General features: G+C 37.3%; 1 pseudogene; it reads left to right on the forward strand.

Moving 5' to 3' along the window:
• Positions 1–8,295: 8,295 nt before the first annotated feature.
• On the forward strand, positions 8,296–8,813 carry LOC148201094 (non-specific lipid transfer protein GPI-anchored 14-like; annotated as a pseudogene).
• The last annotated feature ends 749 nt before the right edge of the window (positions 8,814–9,562 follow it).

Consider the following 9,562-nt stretch of genomic DNA (forward strand, 5'->3'; position numbering starts at 1 on the left):
TTGTTGGATATCAACTTTCATCCCTTCTTGAACTTCTCCTTGGTTCTCCAAGATTTGGTAACTGGTTCGAGTCCTTTAGGGTATCTTGGATGTTTAACCGTATTTTGTTTGTTTTATTTTTTGCTGTTTTTTTTTTTGAAGCAATTTAAGGATACAAAAATGAAAATGAAAAGAAAAGAAGAGACAAAGTAGTTCAAATACTCTAGTCAGAAATTATAAAGCTGTGAAGATGTTGCCCCGGTAATATTTGGAAATTAACACGAAACAGAGTCAATAGGGTGGTTCATACAATGAAACATCCACCACATCCAGAAGTTCACAAAATGTGAAGCATAGAGAGTCTTGGTCAACCATCTCGGGCCTTATCCATCACATTCTTTATTTCTCTAGTCAGCTCTTGCAGCAATTGAGGAAAGTTTCAATCCCCTTAGGCGGGTTAAAGATTGACACTACAGACTCAAGATCAGTTAATAACTTCGGAACACCTTCAATGGCTTCATTGGCGAGGGAAGCTAGTTGTGAGAGACTTATCATCCAATTCGCCCTTGTTCAACAATATGCCCCTTCATCTGAATTACCAATTCTTGATGTCTCTTTTTTTCCTAGCTCGATGACATTTCTTCTCCAGTTTTGTCATTGTTGCTTTTATCCACTACTCGTCATTTTGAAATTGTTTTTCACAATTTGGGTCAGGGGAGATTAACTTGAATGGCAACTGGGTTGTTTTAACTCTTTCCACGATCCACTGGCTGAGGGAATCTTTCATTAACAGTCCATGATCTTGGGGCCTCTCTCGAAGCGAAGAACATTGCCCCAAGCGTCCCTAACTTGATGAAGCTTTTCAGCAAAGATTCATTCCTCATAAGATCTACAATGTGGCAAGAGATGCAGGCGTTGGCAATCCTCTCACAGGATACCCAAATTGTTTTTGTGCTGACACACGGATTTAATTAATACACAATACTGGATACCCCTGAGGGGGACATCAGGATAACTCCTGTATGATACACGATCTTTGCTACCAAGAAAAACACATCATTTAAAATTTTCCTCCTCTGAGCCTACACAGAGTTGCGCTCATACATTTCCCTTTTTCATCTTTGGTTTACACTATAATAGCTCACCCAAGGGACATGTGGCATTCAATGTGTCTTACTCATGCGAGAGATCTTCTTTCTGCATCGCTCATAACCTTGAAGGGTCTTGGAAACTTCAGTTAGGACAATACTGACTGGATTCTTTAGAGCGAACTTTGTATCCCACAAATGCATTCATGACGACGTAGCCGACAAAATCCATGATATTAGAAAAGAGCATGACACCATAGAGGATAAGAGATAGTACACTCGTAATTGTTTCCCACCTTTCCTCCTTAGTCGAACGATATATGTACCACTCTAGGTAATCCCGAGGAAGGCTCCTCGCCTTACCCTTAAGCATGAACTCTCTCTCTCCAACTTCACATGGTGTACTTTTATAATTCTCGTTAGCTGCAAGACATGGGCAAACTGCCCAAGGTAATTGTATGGAGCCTTGCCCTCGAGAAGTAATTCTAAGATTTGCTCAGATTCTTCCATCGTAGGCCCTAATTGGAAATCCCGAAAAGTGATACATCTCATTGGTGGATCCTAGTACTGGGCTAAAACAGTAATGGCCGATGTTTGAACTTCCACCTCTAACAGGCTCAACAAATTCTCATACTCCTTCCTGAATGCATCCTTTTAGGTTGTCTTCATTTTCTTCAGCAGTTCTCTCGGGTCATCCATATTACCCTCCTTTACTTCAATGGCTAACCTTTCCTTTAAAATTTCTGAACTTGAACCCCCCTTGACTTCAGATCTCATGTTAATTTCCATTTTATCTCAAAGGCTTAATCACAAAATTATAATTTCCTGACTAGAACCAGTGACAAGACCATAAAAATGCATGAGAAAAAGAAAGAAAAGAAAGAAAGAAAAAAAATGTATCAAAAGATATAGTGATATGTACAAGGTATTGGATTTTATTAAGCAACAATGAGGATTATAAGATTGCACATATCTCCCTTTGTGTCCTATTGAAGGTTGAACACTTAAGATCCAAGGTTAAGTATATGAAATCTCACAAGGATGGTTACCTGAACCTAAAGATCAACGGCCACTAGAGCTATGGCCCCCTTCATAGTATCTCCACAACAGTCGAGTAATCAACTAGATGCGGAGACACAAGTGAAGAGAACAAACTCTAGCTGAGGTTCTCACGATAGCCAAACAGGAAGTATGTCCCAAATGGCACCGCTACACAACCCCTCTATTTCTAAGCTACGCTCAGACCCGGGTATAGGGCCCCACTCATGATGTGTATAATGTGTGTGTGAAGGGAGAATGCAATTGTACACCCCAAACCCTCACCTGCAAAACAACCAGAAGATTCCCAGGCAGATATAACACATTTTCTACCCTAGGGTTCAATATCCAACAAGCAAATTTATTCACATGCGATTATTCAAATATCAAAGATAGATAAAGAAAAAGGGAAGAAAAACATAAAGAAAAACCACATTGAATTCGCGCATATAGTTAAATGGCTTGACTCTCTTCACATCCCCAGTGGAGTCGCCATCTGTCGCAACCGGAATCGCGACGGGACGACGATCCAAAAAAGGAACGGGTTTTGAAAAGAGATTTGGAGTCGCCACCATAGTTTATTCTGGAAAACTACGGAAAAACCATAAAAAGGATAAGGCATGGTCTACAAGAACCAGATTCTAGGTTCGGGAGTCGGTTACGTGTAAGGAAGGTATTAACACCCTACAACGCCTGCCTTAAGGCAGTACCTTTAACTAAATGCACGAATATGATGTTGTTTTCAAAATGTTTAACTATTCCCTAAAATAAAATTATAAATAAACAAAATATATTTTTTTAGTTTTTTGGGCCCGACAAGGATTGACCTTGCTCCTACGTATTCTCATTCAGAATGAGAAATCAGGGTTACGTAGTTCTTTAATCTGTTTAGAAGTTTGTTTGGAAATTGTTTGAAATTTGCTTTGAAATGATTTTGGATTTTTGGGAAGTGAACCTGACAAGTACTAGCCTTGCTCCTACGTATCTCCACTTTTGATGGAGAATCAAGGATCACGTAGTTCTAGGCTAGAAATTGTCTGTTGCTTTGAAATTGTTGATGTTTTTAGTTTTTTTTTTTTGAAAATTTTATATTTTTTGATATTTTTATAAAATAAACGGAAAAAGTACCTAGCACAAGGACGATGCGTGCGATCACACGTGTGCTCAACCTTTAAAATATTTTTGTGATTTTATTTAAGAAAGAAGAAAAGGTTTTAGCACAAGGACGACGCGAGCGGTCACACGTGTGCTTAAACCTTTAAACGTATTCTTTGTAATTTTTATAAGAAAGAAGAAAAGGTTTTTAGCACAAGGACGACGCGAGCGGTCACACGTGTGCTTAAACCTTTAAACGTATTTTTGTAATTTTATAAGGAAGAAGAAAAGGTTTTTAGCACAAGGACGACGCGAGCGGTCACACGTGTGCTTAACCTTTAAAACATATTTTTTGTAATTTTATAAGGAAGAAGAGAAGGTTATTAGCACAAGGACGACGCGAGCGGTCACACGTGTGCTTAAACCTTTAAACGTATTTTTTTGTAATTTTTATAAGAAAGAAGAGAAGGTCTTTAGCACAAGGACGACGCGAGCGGTCACACGTGTGCTCAAACCTTTAAACGTATTTTTTGTAATTTTATAAGGAAGAAGAAAAGGTTTTTAGCACAAGGACGACGCGAGCGGTCACACGTGTGCTTAAACCTTTAAACGTATTTTTTGTAATTTTATATTTTTTCCTAGAAAAGAAGAAGAAAAGGTTTTAGCACAAGGACGATGCGTGCGATCACACATGTGCCTAAACCTTTTAAAATATGTTTGTAAATTTTGTATATATATATATAGATATTTTATTTTTTATGTATTATTAAATATGCATTTTAAAATAAATAGATATTTAGAATAAAAAATAAAATAAAATAAAAAAACAAAAAAAACAATAACAACAATAAAAATAATAAAATAAAAAAAACAAATAGAATAAGATAAATAAGGAAAAAGAAAAAAAAAAAAATAAATAAAGAAAAGCAAATAAATAAATAAGTAATAAAAATAAAACAAATAGTAGGGGGTGCCTAAATAAGAAACTGGGGTGTCTAAACTATTTTTTTCATGTAGATGGACTGGGCCAAAACCCAAGCAGACAGGAGGTGTGGAAGTGAGAAACAGAGACTGCGGGGGAAAATTATTCTCGGGCTTGGCCCAGCACTGGCCCGGGGTGTACGGGGGTGCGCGGGTGAAAAGCGGGAGGTGCATGAGTATTCGCTGGTCAGGCCCAGTTCTCTCTTTTTTTTATTTTATTTTGTTTGCAGAGTGGGCTTAAGCCCGAACGAAAATGGGGTGTGAATGGGGTTGCAAGTGGTGTCTAAACCTATTTTCTTTCCAATACCGGACTGGGCTTAAACCCAAGCAGAGAGGAGTGTGAAAAGGAAAGCAGGGGTGCAAGGAAAAACATTTATTTTTTTATTTTAGGGTTTGGCCCAATTATTTTGTTCAGAAATCCTAGGGGTTTCAGCATTTCCCCTTTCATCCCTAACACTATACTCGTTCTCCTTTCCATACCCAAGGTCTCTTCCCCTCCCGGAGGTTCGCCGCCACTCCCAGCCAGAAACGGCCTCCACGCCACCGCCTTCCACCAGCTCTGAAAACGCCGACGACAACAGGTACACCCGAAACAACCGGCGGCTCCGGCGTGACTGCCTTCTCTTCTCCGCGCGCGAGGCTGACGCTGCTTCTCCGATCCAAGCACCGCGCCGATGCTTCCTCGATCTCGTCTCCTCTCTCCGACGCCGGCAACCCAGGGAGGGGTAGGGGAGCGGCTGACTAGCACCCTTTTTCTTGTTTGAACGCAAAGGATACTGATACACTCAGTGATTCCGACAGCCAAACTCCGATGGCATGGGATTTATGATTTAGTCCGTTCATGGTGTTTGATAATACGTCTGTTATTCCAGTTTGCTTTCCTTTGCTTGTTATTTTTTTTGGTGCCAAAGGGGTACGCAGTGCCGAGGTTAAGGAAGTGTATGCCAATCTTCTATTGTTAGTTAAATAGATGAAAGCACTGAAACTGCATTTTGGGTGCAGTTTTGATTAACAGAGGAAGGCAAGCGAACGTGAGTACATACAATGATCCAGTATCAATTGTTTATCACTCAGCACGCACACTCATCACGCATAAGGAAGGTATATCTAAGAAGACAGATATATACATGACCAAAGAGTTTGGGGTATACGAAGGCTTACCTTCGCAGCCTTAAGAAGTCTTTCCTCTTGGACTTTAATCAATCCCCTCCGCTCTTCTCGGTCGAACTCCTCTTTTTAGCAACCAAAATGATCTTGCAATCGTCGGAGAGTAAAGTTGACTGGGCAGCTACACGTTAGTCGTCTCCTTTTTCTTTCTCTGGTTTCGATTCTCTCTCGTTTCCGTTTTTTCTCGTTTCAGTCGTGGTCATGAGTGTCCCCCCTAGTGTGATCATCTCCCCTTTTCAAAACCAAACCCCTTACTTTCTGCTGTACCCCTGAGATCCCCTCTGAGGCCAGATTTCCTTTCTCCCTTTTTTCTTTTTTTTCATGTTTTCGTGTTTCCATTTTGCAGGTGGCCAAAGCTCGTTCAAAACTTTTTCCTCTTCCATGTGTGTCCGCTGTTGCCGCTTAAGAATTTCAGCAAGAAAAACAAGTAACTTTTCCACGCTGCCACCACGCTAACACTTTCTAAGCATTCACTGCAACTGGCTTCAGAGGAGGGAAAGAGTTGACCTTGGGATTTTACTTTTCCTTTTCTTTTTCCCTTTTTTTTTCGTTTTCTTACAAATAAAATGGAATAATTAAATATATATATATATATATATACATGATAATAATAAAATAAATAAAGGTAAAAATAAAATATAAATTAAAATAAAAATGTAAGAAAATAACATAAAGTAAAATAACAAATAAATAAGAAGGTAAAAATAAAGTATATATTAAAAATGAAAAATGAAAGAAAATAACATAAAATAAAATAAACCTATTAGTCAATCCGGACGAAATTGGGTGTTGACACACGCCACAAACCATATTTATGGAAACTAAACTACTACACAAGTTTTAAATGAGTCAATAACATATCAGAAATATCCAATTTTTCCCCAAAACAACTCCTCTAGAATTTAACCTGTCAAAATTCCAAATTTTCAGACAAAAACCAATTATAACTCTATTATTCTATCACATTACAATTGAACATCAACTACCAACTCATTATGACATCACTCCCACCAATTCAAGTAACCTAAAACCAATGCATTCAACAAGCAATCATTGTAGATCCTTTCAATATCAAACAACACACGTTCAATAAAATTTGCATCAGCAACTTCACATATCAAATTTATCAAATTCAAACCAAACCAATAATGAAACATGGTATATTAAATCATTAGCAACATAAAAAAGGAATATTTAGCTTCCCTTACCTTACAGAGGACCCAACTGATTTAAAAGAGTTAAGACGACTCCACTAGCTCAAGAAACTTTATTTACACCTACAACTCACAAAATATGATCAAGGTATATCGTTAGAACTACTGATTAGCATAAAGTCTTGTAGAAGATTCGAATGACAAATGCAATATGCAAAGGAAATGAGACAAAACAAAGAAAAGGAGTAAAAAGTAACTTACTCTTTTAGAGAAATTGATCAGGTAAACTTGAAAATCTCGTCGTTGTGATCATTCAGGCAGTCTCTGATCTTCAAACACAAGAACGCATGAGAAGAAGTCCTTAAGAAAAGTTAGAAAACTCTAAAAAAATAATTTCTAGAGAAATGGTGTATTTTAAAATAATAAAACTCTTTTATAAAAAAACTATTTATATTAAAACTATTTAATATTAAAATATTTTACTCTCACTATTTTTAAATTATTACTACTTCTAAAATATTATTTTCTAAGTCTTTATAAATTGAAAATACCCAAATTTTAAATAAGTCTTATATTTTTTGCATAATCTCAAGCCTTCATTGACTACCTCTATAAAATTGTTTTGTAATACATTCCTTTAGTTAATTTCACAAAGATAGCCATATTCAGAAGAAATAGAATTTAAAAAAGAAAAAAAAGCAAAGATATTGAATATTTTAACAGTATTTTTTTTAAGATTAAAAATGAAATGTTATCAGAGATAGTAAAATGTCAATAAATTTATCCCCTTTTCTACCAACATCACCGAGTACATGTGACTCTGCTACATGTGACTCTGCCACCAACATCTATCCACTTCCCCCATCGCATTATGCACACGATTACGCTAAAAAAAGATGGATGTTACTAAAAATATCATTAATATAAGATAAACATTTAATCCTTACATCACTAAGAATGATACATATCTGTGTCTATGTGTGAGAAAGGAAAGTTGCAAAAACGATTACATAACCAACTAAATAAACTATATAATTTTTTTTCATGAAATATAATGCATAATCTATTATTGTAGTTTTAAACTCTCATAATAAGTGAACATCTTTGAAAATACTTACAAATGATTGGAAAAAAATGGTGTATAATTTTTGTACTGCAAATATTTTATCATCACGTCCAATTAAAAATTACTTTAAATATAATTTCTGCTGTAAATATCAAACAAAAAGACAATTGAAAAGGAGTGTTGCTCTCTCCATCACCATCCCTTGTTTCCTTCGTTTCTCTTTTACTGTTTTGTCCTTCACTGAAATTTTATTTTTAAAGTTAATATTTTTAAATTTTTATTCACTCTCAGCTCATTCCACTAATAACTTATTATTAGTTCCCTAAGTGAATGCACAAATAAGAAGTTTTTCTTTCATTTTAACCGTTGTACTTCTTTCTTTCTTTGTTTTGCTGTGAGAACGTCTTTCAGTGGTATACTTAGTAAAGAGTTGCAAAGATTGATTGTGGTGGAATGAATTGATCAAGCGTCGATCTTAGTGATGAGGTGGTGCGTGCAATGATGCTTCCTCTAACTGCGTAATCAAATCTTAGAATAAATCCTAGAATAAAAATGTAAACTTTAAGTATGTCAACATATGTAAACATCCGATGTCGATCGACGGATGTGGGAACCTCCACCATGAATATACGTTCTGAGGATGTAATCGACATGTCGACATCAGTTGAAGAATATATCTGCAGCTCGTCAATACACTTCCAGTACCCTTCATTCCAGTCGTGCAAGGATGTTAACCTCCAATATTAACCTTTTGGTCGGTTTTGCAACCTTCGATATTAACCAAGACAAAGCAGATTGTACGGACAAACTCGTTGGTCTCGTTGGTTGTCTCCCCTACGTCGGTGGCGGTGCCTCAGCCCCCACCATGATTGTTGCTCTGGTCTCAAACAAGTTATCAACAATAACAAGAGGTGCCTCTGAGTTCTCATCAAGGATCGTGATGACCCAAGCCTTGGCCTCAAGATCAACGTTACGCTCGCTCTTAAACTCCCAGATGTTTGAAAAACACCCACTAACATAACTCAGTGTGTCGGTCAGTTCTTACGCTTTTTTTTTTTGTGCATACGTATTGTAATCTATGTATCACCCTTTATTTCTTACGTGCCCCTGCCCAATTTTGAAACTTTATTTCCTGTTTCAGATCTTTTGCATTTGCAACCTAACTCTCCCGACGTTAAGGTGTTTGAAGGCCTTGAGAAAGCCCTTACCAACTGTTTCAGTATAAATGTTGGGACCGAGATATGAACCTCTTGAGTCGTCTCCACTCCTTCTATGATGTCTTTACCTTCGCTTCCTTTGCCTTATCAACCAGCTTCAGGGAGAATGGGGTGGGTACCTGCGAAAACACTCCGACGCTCAAGTCAGAAAAAATGTGCTCCTAGAACCTTTTTTAGTTCAATCACGATAATGAGCTCAATTTCCTCAGGAAAAACGTACCTTTTTTCCTCTCTGCTTTTCATATTTAAAACACTAAAATAAACTGTTTACCTGAAAATCCGGTCAGTTATAGAAGTTGACCACTTGGAAATTGTAACCGTTAGATCGTGCTTAATATTGGGTCAGTTATTCCCGTGGTTCGTGGCATTAAACTGATATTTCTAACCGTTTATTAAGATTTAATATGTTCAATTTGACTAAAGTTGACCGGAGGTGTTTTCTCTTGTAACTAACTGGGTTGTCGCGACATCGCTGGTTAATTGTCGATCGTCTAGTGTATCGACACAAACATGCGAGCGCTATATGTCGCGACATCGCTGGTTAATTGTCGATCGTCTAGTGTATCGACACAATCATGCGAACGCTATAATACGATCGTTTTAACGATTGATGTTCAGAAGGTAAGTCGCGGGTTCGACATTGGCCTTGTGATGTGTTCGACATACGTACGATCGCAACATTACGATCAGAAGACTGCTCAGCATTGTGTATTCTTATTTTTGGTTTTATCGGTCGCCCGGGTTACTGGTCGACAATTGGTGAATTCAGGTATCCTA

Source organism: Vigna umbellata, chromosome 4, assembly GCF_029865625.1.
Source record: "Vigna umbellata cultivar VRB3 chromosome 4, Vumbellata_1.0, whole genome shotgun sequence".
In the NCBI taxonomy this organism is placed as follows: domain Eukaryota; kingdom Viridiplantae; phylum Streptophyta; class Magnoliopsida; order Fabales; family Fabaceae; genus Vigna; species Vigna umbellata.